The following is a 9,851-nucleotide window of genomic DNA, read 5'->3' on the forward strand; positions in this document are numbered from 1 at the left end:
AAAGAGGGGGGGGGGGGGGGGGGGGGGGGGAGAGAGAGAGAGAGAGAAAGTGGAGAAAAGGGAGGGAGAAAGGTAAGATAACATACTAGAATAGAGGCTAAAATACTTAAGTTGACAGGAGCTTTTAGTGCCTAGTGCGCTAAGAACTTGGCAAAAAATTAGTTGCACAGCATTTGCTTCGATATTTGATTGCTTTGGCATGATATTTTTGTTAAGTTGTGGAGCCTAATTATTGCTACTTCATGAAATTAGTCATGGATCGACATAATTTGTCTTATAAATTATGATTTTTTCCTAATTTATCTTATAAATGGGGAGCTACATTAGTCTTTTGATAACCATCATATAAAAGAGAGAAAGAGAGGTTACAGAAGGTGGATGCACGACTTGTAAACTTCTTTTCATCATAATGAATATTGTAACGGTAAAAGAGGACAGGATCTCTTACTGAAACGAACATCTATGAATTTTGGGTGTTCTCCAATGTTCATTTTTTTATTTTTGCGAATTGATTTCTCTCGATGTATTAAATTAGTGTTTCTAATTATCAACATTTTTTGCATGCCTGTTAAAGGATGTTGGGTCAAATAAGCCCTTTTGAATAAATATTCAATCACGTGTGAACTTTCAATTATAACTGAATATATTGTGGCAAATTGTGGAGAATTCATAGGAATTCTATACATATGAAGTTCCAAGTAACATGACTAAAGAGAATTTATACTGTTCTACAAGAAATTCTATGTTATCATTGCCCAATATTTCAGGAATTATATGAAGGATACTTTATCAAGTGGGATAATTTTATTTTATTTTTTGACATCAACATGCTAGAAAAATTACCCCAAAAAAAGTAAAAATAAAAAATAAAAAATAAAAAACTGTACTAACAGCTAATTTTAATTGTTAGTCTTTAATAATTTTGACATCAATGTGCAACATATGCATTGGTTCAGCTTTCATGTGGTAGCTGTAAAACAACCTTTCTTATTGCTAAAAATACTGCTGTGTCATTGTCAATTGTCAAGCTCATTGGAACGAACATCCTTGGGGTTGACAGTAACCAAACATTGGATTGTTTCTTGATCAACAACATAAATATACTGAATTGATGGATTAAAATACCCAGTTATTTGCGCCTGGGTTGGGTCGTGAGATCTGGGCAATATATGCACGTTGTATGTTCATGATGTGCACTCTACATATTTGCTACTACCACCACTTCACAAAACGGTACATGCTGCTTATATTGCTTGTTGACCTTGATATTAATTTTAACAAATTCCTCTCAAAACAGAGGTCTTTTATGTGAATGGCACAATATATTACACGACCAATGGCGAGTTGTACATCTGTTACGACCAATGGCGAGTTGTACACAATATATTACACGACCAATGGCCTAAAACAGATTGCTTGACTGTGGAAAGAAACTTGTTTTCACATGGAACGTGAATTTGGGAGTACTAGCAGATACCTTCTGTATGTCCCTTGTTTGTCCACAAAATGGGCATGTGGAGTCATGGCTATTAATAATAATGTCAGCAGAAAGGCTTCTTGGAATAATCTCTTTGACAAATTAAAAACCATTCATTCTGTAGTATATTCGTCCATTAATATTAAGCTTACTCTACCAAATGCTAATAAAATTGCCTCAATGACCACGGATTAATAACTTGCTGATGCAAAGTCAGTTAATTTACATCAAATTTAATAAGGATTGTTATAAAATCGTCCTCCCTGTTGTACACTTCCTCTGTACCTCCCATTAGATTTATAAAACAGAGTCTGTTGACTGATTAGCTGGGTGAATTTTAACACAGACGCCTACTAATCAGGGGCGGAGCCAGGATTTTAGTTCAGCATGGGCAAAAATTTTTTTGACACCGAATGTCGAGGTTTTGGTCATGGATTTAATGACGATAAAAAAATAAAACAATAGTACGACAATACGAAGCACAACAAAAGCACAAACCTCTGAGTCAACTATCATTTATATTGGATGATCCAACCAAAGCACAACAATCATCAACTATCATCACTTTGCTATGAACATAAACCTGTATGAGAAAAAGACCGAGTTCAAATAAGGTTAATATAAAAGAATGAAAATTAGTTTTTTTCCATGTTTCAAAGAGAGAGCAAAAGCGTCAGCAATAAAGTAATGTACGCGTTGAGCCTTGCAAATCTTTGGAAGAGGAAAATTTTTTTTGAAGTATAATGTTAAGATATTGCTGAATGACATAAAAAATTGATCCATACTGGCTCTTGTTCAACTTACGTAAATTGTACTAGTTATCAAAGATGATTATTATCCTATTTTGCATCATGACTGAAAGTAACTTCAACATTATATTGTTGAAATAACTTCCGGAATACTGACTATGAAATAGCTCGTGGAAGATTGGAAATATTACTGACTTGTAAACAAAGGACCACCATCAAAAAGTCTACCATAAGTTCTTAAGACCATAGAATGACATGAAATCATGAGCAATCAACCCCAACTTGGAGAAAAGTTTTTGCAATATTGAACTTTCTCCTCTGCAGATGGTATGGCATTGCCAATGCATGATGGCCTTTATAGTAGCAGCACCACTGTCATTCACATCCCCATTGTTTGTCAGAAGTATGTTATGGAAAAAGAAGGATAGACCATATGGAAAAGTCCAAAAAAAAAAAAAAAAATTAAAATTGGCCCAAAAGTCCAGTGCGGGCATCTGCGTGCACTGGACATGCTTGGGCTCCGCCCCTGCTACTAATAGACAAAAAGTAGATTACATTTGTGAACAAGCATGTAAGTTGAGGCAATAAATTTCATGTAGTTAAGGCAATAAATTTCGCTATTATATTTTCAAAATTTACAAAATGGTACTTGTTTGGGAAATATTACTTACATTGCATATATTAAGAAACTATAAACAATATAGGACAACTCATGGCACAACAACATGGCGTTTTACACATGCACAAAGCCTATTGGACGTGCATGAAGTGGTTGGGACAGGTACATGAAGTGTGTCAGACACATGTACAAAGCTTGCCATACATCGAGATGGCAATGGATGGAGCTAGCATATACCCACGAGCTCGGTTCGTCATCTTGGTGAGTCAAGCTGAAGCTCATTCAAGCATGAACGAGCTTGAGTTTTGCTCATGATCAAGGGCCGAGCTCGGCCCACAACGCATGAGCTCACAAGCCAAGACCAGTCGAGCCCACGAGCTCGAGTTTTTCTTCTTCTTCTTCTTTTTTAATTTTTACTTTTTGTTCACATTTTTTACTAGCCCAAGAGCCACTCGCCGAATGAGCTCCTTGCTCGGCTCGGGCTCGTCCCAAAATGAACCCGACCCGTCCATGGACCGAGTTTCGACGAGCTACTCAGCCCTTTTGCCACCTCTAGTCATACATGTATCTAAGACATTTTGACCCCCCCCCCCCCCCCCCCCCAGTATATTAAAAACTTTAGAAAAGGATTCCAAGTTCTAAGCAAAGAGTAACTTTTGCGCCACTGAACTGAAAAATGTTGTGTAAGTTTCGTAAGAACAAGAAAAAATGGCCATGAGAACAATAAAATTCTCAATAGTTAGAAGCAACATTAACCATGGAAGATGAACAGCCACAGAAAATGGATATCAGTGCATGGATAAACCTGTTAGATGCCATAACGATGAAAATCCTCTCCTGACTGGCAGCTAAATCAGTGTTTCAATCCATTTTAGTAAATAAGTCCTGGCTTTATCCCATTGAATTAGAACAAAACTTTGAATCCAATTTTATGTCTACAAAGCAACCATTTCGTCTGCTTGTTTTTTTGTCAAGATTTATCCAGCATACACTACACCAGTAGAAGAGTGCCAACACAATGAAATATAATTACAAACCTTAAATTTACTATAACTTCGAATGTTAACAAATAAAACTCCTCAGGCAATTGCTCACAGCCGACACCAACAAGTGAACATCACAAGCCACAGCTACAAAGCAAACATTGAACCTTTTGAATGAAGGCATGCCTACAATTTTAAATACGTACCTGAAAATGAAAAATCTATGCCAAGAGTATAAGATGATTCAATAGATGGCCTTGTACTGTTCAGCATCAAGACGTCCGAAAGCGTACTATAGGGGCATTACTTGTGTGTTAAGTAGGTACACATGCAAAGACTTGCAAAGGGATCCGTAGGATTGCATATAAAACTAGATTGGGAACACTTCGAAGAACATTTTCACCGAAACTATTAAATTAGAGGGGTTCCTCGACAGACACTAGTCCCCCAAAAGCTATTACCTAACAATAACCATTTGAAGTATCCTTACCAAAATATAAAGATTGTTCAAATGAAATATGATATGCATTATAATTATAAACATTTTCATTTCAAGTATCCATTTGCCTCAAAAACATCATATGCAGAATATGAATAGTCATACTTCAATTTAAAAATGTACCTGCATAGAAAAATGGGGAAACATGTTGTTATTAGTTATCATATTTATAACCTACTTAAGCCTATTTTTTTTTTTTTTTTACTGAGAATGCATTTTGAAATAGTAAATTGATAGGGAATCTTTATAATTAAAATTAAAATTCAAACTAGAATACAATGCTCGTCCTAACTAATATTTAATTACTCATAATGGGAGAAAAATAATACAAGAAAGAATTAAAGTATATTTTTGGATTTTACTTTTATCTTTTCCTCTCTTTCGGGCTCTCTTTTCTAGTGATATGAATATTTATCTCCATGAGGCTCTCTTTTTTGTAACCTAAACGAGGTCTATTTATAGGAGAGGAATAATTTTAGGAGTTGTGCTTCAAAAAGGAGTAAAAAATGGATTAAAAAATAAAAAATAATAAAAATAAAACTTAAAATTTCATTAAAATTACTTCCGTTTCTTTTGTTCTTCGGATTGACGATTTTAACTATAGTCGTAGATACCTTCTGAAGTAAAAATATGTAAACCCTAGCATAAAGACATATACATATATGCACACTACATTTTGCTCCCTCCATCACTTCACAATGAAAATATAACCATGGAAAATATTGTAAGAAGAATCACTTTACTACATAGTTGTCTTTGTTTAGATACCATAAATACTTGAAATCAGGTCAAATTAAACAATAATAAAAAGAAGTCGAACAATATAACACTATTGTCACACTAAGAAATGCTATTTATTAGAGTGGTAGAAAAATGATAACATGGCACAACCTTTATTGAGATTCTTAACCCCTATGCAAACTGACAAAACTGGTACTTCATAGGAAATTTTGATTCGAAGGGTTTAAAAGTGGGCCCTACTAGATACAAATGTAATTAAGTGTAACGCTGGCTCTTTCCCTGGAACCCTGAAAATATTAACTTCTATAGAAATTGTAGAAGCCGAACACCTTTTTTTCATGGAAACAATTTGAGACTCAAGAAATCCTATGCCAACTACGACATCAATGTGGGGCCTATATTTTTGAAATAACTATCTATCACGTATATTTTGATCGTCTCATACAAGCTTAGAAATCGGTATTTTACATTCCAAATAACATTATAATGCAGAAAAAATTGTGGAATGAAAAAGAATTGGATCGGAATGGAAAAAAAGTAATAGTGCGGAGAGAGCACCCGAAATTCAGTTTGGACCTGTAATACCATTCTGGAAAGAGGACTACGAGGTGAGTAGAACTCTTTGCTTTGCCATGATGTACAATTGATTTTGACCATCCGATTTCGTTTAGGACTCAAAAATTGCTTTTAAAGTTTTAACACTACTTTTGTCATTTAACTTATTTCGAATTCTTTTTAATTTTAGTTTGTTTAAACTAGATTTTCATTAATTCTAGTCGTCTTAAACTAGATTGTTATGTAAACAAGGAGATATTTCATCATTTTTTATCATCTTTCAATTAGTAAAATTCATGAGTTTATTTTTCATAATTTGGTGTATTCCAAAATTCGTGGCTTTCATTTGAATTCGTTGTTATGTAACATCAAGTGGTATCGGAGCTGATTTTTCCTTCTCTATATCTTTGATTTATAGCCATAGGTGATGTACCAATTATTGGGACAGATTTGAACGGTCAGAATCGACAAATTGACGATCTTAATGCTTAGATCAAGGAGATCCATCAATTGTAGCTACAGGCTATTGTAAACAAAGGGCAGATTGAACAATATAAAATCAACAATTAATAGTTGTTGAGCCTATAGTTTGGAGAGCAAATAATAGGAGACTTGCAATAGAAGATAGCGAATCAGAATCAAAAAAGAAATTTGAAGAGCTTCTGCACAACCATAATCATCAAAACAAAAATACCTTTGATGATTATCGTATTATAGCAGATATTCCCACATTCTTTGGTAATATGAAGATCGGTGACTTCTTGGATAGGTTAGTAAAGGTTGAACAATTTTATGAAATTATGGATGTTTAGAAGGATAAGATGGTTAAGATGGTGGCATTCCATTTGAAATCTACAGCGGTGGTATGGTGGGACCAATTACATAGTGCTCGTAAGAGACAGGAAAAAGCTCAAATTCGAACTTGGAGAAAGATGAGCCAGTCTATGATGGATTGATTTCTACCCACGAATTATTAACAAAATTTGTACCACGTGTTCATGGGATAAATGTATACAAAGTAACAGTATCAAACTATGCCAATGAATTATATGGTTGGTAGAGCGGAATGGCCTATCAGAATTAGAAAATGAAATAGTAGCCAAATATACTAGTGATTTGAAGGTAGTTATTCAAAATAGGAATGGATTGTAGAATATTTGAATATTGCAAGAAGCTATTAACATAACGATGAAGGCTGAGACAATAGAATCCGATAAGAAGGTGATTTTTTATAAGAGAGCTTCTCCACCAGCCGAGCTATTATTCGTCCGTTTCTTTAGACAAGGAAAGGCCTTCAACATTCTCCAACTAATCCTAACATGAGCAACGTTGACACTAGTGGTTGGTTTGGACATAGAAATCAAACTCGAGGTGTACCTCAGCATATAAATTCGTATGCTAGGCCCACGTGAGATATTTGTTGTAGATGACACAAACCTAGGCATCGTTCCAATGCCAGTCTAAAAGAAACCAGGTCAATTTGATAGAACTAGAACAAGACACTAAAGTGAAAGATGAGTACGTAGGGTCGAGTTTGTTGTTCAAAAGGTGTGGAAAGGTTCACTTTGGTATTTTAGTAGGTCTTTTAATTGCCTAAGGAGAAGGGAAAACATCACTAAAAATTTTTTTCACTTTTGTATTATCAAGAATAAAGTGTGTGAAGTGACTGTAGACAACTGGAGCTATGAGAACTTTGTATCGAAGATGTTGGTGAATTTGTTGAAATTACCAAAAAGAACATCCTAAATCGTATTCTCTTGGGTGAAGAAAGGTCCTTTCGTTCAAGTTGCTAAAACTTGCAAAGTACCTATTTTCATTGGTAAGTATTAGACAGATGAACTTATGTGTCATATCATAGATATAGATGCTTGCTATATTCTATTGAGTTGCCCATGATAGTTTGATGTAGATTAAACTCACAAAGGGCATGATAATATCATACTCTTTTTACGGAGTAGTCATAAGATCACTATGGCTCTTCCCAAGCAAGTCGAAAAGCCTGAACGACGAACTAAGAGTTTCCATACCCTTACAAGTAATGAGAATGAGATTGTAGAGTCTGAAGAGAATTTGATTGCTTTATCCATTTGTGGTTAAAGAGGCTTTTTCAGCAAATTAAAAAGATGACAGTGCTCCACCTGAGGTGCAATAAATATTGACAAAATTTGAAGATTTGATTTCCAGTGAATTGCCAAATGGGTTACCTCCTATGATGAATATTTAGCACCAAATTGATATGGTACCTGAGGCTAGATTCCAAATTTTCCTTATTAACAAATAAGTCCAAAGGAAAATGAGATTTTGATGGAGCGAATTGAAGAGCTATTGAGGAATGGATTCATAAAGGAGAGTATGAATCTATGTGTAGTAATGTCCTCTTAGTGATCAAAATGGATGGAAAGTGACATATGTCTATTAACAGTCATGCTATCAACAAGATATCGCAATAGCTACCTCTAAATTTGTATTAAATTTAGGATGAACGGTAGACTGTCTTCGCAAGTAAAGATAGACTTTATGAATGGTTGGTAATGCCATTTGGGCTCTCATATGCCCGAGTACCTTCATGAGATTGATGGAACATGTTCTTTGTCCATTGATTAGATCTTTTGTTGTTGTTTATTTTGATGATATACTCATTTACAACAAGTCCAAGGAGGATCACCGAGTTTAATTGAGGCAATTCCTAGATGTTTCATACAAAAATTAGTTGTACATCAACCTGAAGATGTGCATTTTCAGTACACATAAGATATGTTTCTAGGCTTTATGGTTGGTGAAGATGGTTTATAGGTGGATGAAAAGAAGACAAGAGCAATATGAGATTGGCAAATATCAAAGTCAATTTGTGAAATAAGGAATTTCCATGGTTTGGCAACTTTCTACAGGCAATTTATTAGGCATTTTAGCACTATTGTAGCACTACTTATAGAATGTTTGAAGAAGAGGAGATTCAGTAGGGGAGAGGAGCAAGATAAGAGCTTCGCCTTCATAAAAAAAAGTTGTACTCAACTCCAGTATTAACTTTACCAAGCTTCAAAATATCTTTGAGGTGAAGTGTGATGCTAGTGGTGTGAGTGTTGGGGCTCTCCTTTTCGAACAGAAGAGACTTGTGACTTTTGTTCTAGAAAACTTAAGAGATGCAAAGTAGAAGTGGAGTACATATGAGCAAGAATTCTATGTAGCGGTGAAGGCTTTGAAGCAATCAAAACAATAACTCATACAAAATGAGTTTGTGTTGTTTACTGATCACCAAGCAGTAAATTATATATTCATATTTAAAAACGTACAGTAAGATGCATGCTCGATGGGTGATTTTGCTCCATAAATTTCCTTTTGTGGACAAACATTAATCTGGAGGTACGAATAGAGTTACAAATGGCCTTAATCAGAGAGCATCTTTATTGGTGACATTGTTACAGGAATTTATTGGGTTCAAATGTTTGAAGGAACAATATGCAGATGATCTTAACTTTAAGGGATTTTGGAGCAAGTGTGTGAATCGTGAATCAGTGGTGCATTTCTATATTAGAGATGGATATTTGTTCTAAGGTAACCAGTTTGCATTTCCATTTCATCTCTATGTGAAAAAGTTGATTTGAGATCTACATGGGTGGAGGTCTAAATGGACAATTGGAGCTTGACAAGAAATAGCTAGTTTGGAAGCTAGCTATTATTTGCTATAATTGAAGCGAGATATTGAGTTACAATAAAAAAAAAAAATGTTGTACTTGACAGGTTTCAAAGGGTCAAGTGTAGAATATCACGTTGTACATGCCAATTCCTGTCCCTCTGGAATTACCTCATAATCAACGAGATGTAAATTTTGTTTTTGTGTCCATTCTCATATTTATATATTTGCTTATAGCACTTGATTTTGCTATCCTCTCCTCTTCTAATGTTATATGATTAGGGATTAAGGATAAATGTTGTGTGCTTGTCAATTTTTTTTTTAAAAAAAAAACTATGCAATAACAAAATCAAAATCCAAGGAAAAGTGGTAAGACAAATATTAATGTACGAGGACAAAAAAAATCAATGGATTTAGAGGTTGAAGATAAAAATGATACACATAAAGCATTTTCTTTCTGTTTATTTCAAGAGTATTGTGTTTTTGTTAATTTGTTTTTAAGTATGTTGCTCTTTATTTCAAGCAATTTATCTGGATATCAAACAAAATTTTCCATCTAAAATTTGAGACAAAGTGGTGTTCGGTATTGATACCTAA

Source organism: Olea europaea, chromosome 13, assembly GCF_002742605.1.
Source record: "Olea europaea var. sylvestris chromosome 13, O_europaea_v1, whole genome shotgun sequence".
Taxonomy (NCBI): Eukaryota; Viridiplantae; Streptophyta; class Magnoliopsida; order Lamiales; family Oleaceae; genus Olea; species Olea europaea.